We start from the raw sequence: 2,401 nt of genomic DNA on the forward strand, positions 1-2,401 counted from the left end.
GAAGTCCAAGATCAAGGTGTCCACAAGATTGGGTCCTTCCGGAGCCTGGGAGTAAGTCTGTTCCATGCGTTCTCTTGGCTTCTGGGGGCTTGCTCCCACTCTTTTCTCTTCATTGCCTTACATATGCTCACCCCATCTCTGCTCCCATGTTCAATGGCATTCTTCTTATGGTGTGTCTGTCTCTGTGTCCGGATTTCTCCTCTTTGCTGGAGATAAAGATATCATTATTATTGGATTATGATCTCTTTTTAATTTGATTACCTCTCTAAATACCCTATTTCTAAACACGGTTAAATTCTGAGGTATTGGAGATTAAGGCTTCAACATATCCCTTGGGGGGGACATATTTCAAACCATAACACTGACCAAGTGGGAGAATTGGTTGGGGAAACATAGAAAGGTAGTAGATTCTCTTAAGAGTCCAAAATTTGAGAGCTGCTTCTGACACGCTCTCAAAACTCTTCAGTTTGAAAGGGACACCTGGGTGGCTCAGTTGGTTAAGCCTCTGACTCTTGATTTTGGCCCAGGTCATGATCTCTGGGACCTGGGATCAAGCCCTGCATCTGGCTCAGCGAGGAATCTGCTTGGATTCTTTCTCTCTCTCTTCCTCTGCCCCTTCCCTAACTCAAGCTCGTGTGTGCATGCTTCTGGAAAAGAAAAACTCACGGGTATAATAGAAAGATCCAACCATGAGCCATAAGTAACTCTCAAAAATAAAATTCTGATAGCACAAGTGAAAGTGATCCTGAAGGAATTATTGTGTCTGCAAAGAGAGTTCTTTGGTGAGTTCTTACTGTAAAGAGTCATCGGTGGTGGAAGAACCGTCGGTGGAAGGAGTTCAGAGTCAACAAGGAATATAACCTGTAGAAGGAAGCTAAGAGTAAAACGCATCTTATAGAAATTCTAAGGGCAATAAAATGAGCTTTGTTACACATTTGTAGAGCAAGGCGAACAAATGTGGAAGACGTGATGGGTGTTAATAAGCTTATTGAAGTGAACATTTTGCAATATATACATCCATGAAATTATTGTGTTGTATACCTTAAACTTTACAAGGTTGTAGTCAAATATAACTCAGTAAGGGGCACCTGGGTGGCCCAGTCAGTTGAGTGTCTGACTCTGGGTTTTGGCTCAAGTCATGATCTCGGGGTCATGAGATTGAACCCTGTGTTGGGCTAAGCATGGAATCTGCTTGAGACTCTTCCCTACCTCCCAGTACCCCTCCCCCCATTCATACCCATCCCCTCTCTCTCTAAAAATAAATAAATATTTGTTAGAGCACGTGAGTGGGAAGAGGAGCAGAAGGAGAGGGAGAAGTAGATTCTGCACTGAGCACAGAGCCTGATGTGGGGCTTGATCTCACAACTCTGAGATCATGACCTGAGCCAAAATCAAGAGTCAGTCACCTAACCAATTGAGCCACCCAGGCCCCCCAATAAATAAAATCTTAAAAAAAAACCCCACAAATATACTTCAATAAAACTGGAAAAGAAAAGAAAATGTGAATTGAGTAACTAAAGAAAGAAATATTGATTTTTGTTTTTAACAAAAGATTTTTATTATAAAAAGACAAATGTGGAAGAGACACTATATGGAGCAGAAGGTATGTCAGCAGATGACAGTAAGCTTCTGTCTATTTTGTTATGCATTCTTTAATAGAAAGAATAAATTTCAAATTGTAAAGGCAGATCAAGAGTAGGGAAAAAAAAGAAAAGAAGGCAAATATAGATGAGATGACAGGAAGAAATCACCCAGCTGTCTTCAATGAGTTAAAATATTTATACTAGACTAGCAGTTGGTAAATTTTTTCTGTAAAGGTGATAAATTTTAGGTTTTTGTGGGCCACATGGTCTTGGTTGCAACTACTCTACTCTGCTTTTGTAGTGTGAAAGCAGCCGTTGGTGATTTAGAAACAAACAAATGTACCTCGGTTCTAATGAAACTTTATTTATGAAACGCAGCCAGCCAGATTTGGGCTGGGCTGTAGTTCGTAGATCCCTGCACCAAAGCAATAACAACCCCAGAAACCTGAAAGAATCACTCTTGGTCATCCCTGAGGAGCCCTGCTGGGAAGGGGAAATACCCTGACTCTGGAGAAGGGCAGAGGATAAGAAGAAGAGATTTTAAAATTTGCAATCCATTTAGTTTAGCATTGATTTCTGGCACATTTCCAGAACAAATGATTAGCTAATCTCATTCAACAAATATTTTTTGAACTCCTGCTGAGCACTGTCTAATTCTCAGTGGTAACAGAGATAGCCTTTGCCCTCAAAGAACCTTTAGTCTCAAGGAGAGAACAGGTGATCTTGTAAGAAGTGGTGATTTCAGGGGTACTGAATGTTCTGAAAAGGGAAGGGTATGGGGCCAATGGTCTAAACAAAGAGCTCTAACTTAGTTTAGC

The sequence above is a fragment of the Lutra lutra genome, chromosome 4 (assembly GCF_902655055.1).
Source record: "Lutra lutra chromosome 4, mLutLut1.2, whole genome shotgun sequence".
Classification (NCBI taxonomy): domain Eukaryota; kingdom Metazoa; phylum Chordata; class Mammalia; order Carnivora; family Mustelidae; genus Lutra; species Lutra lutra.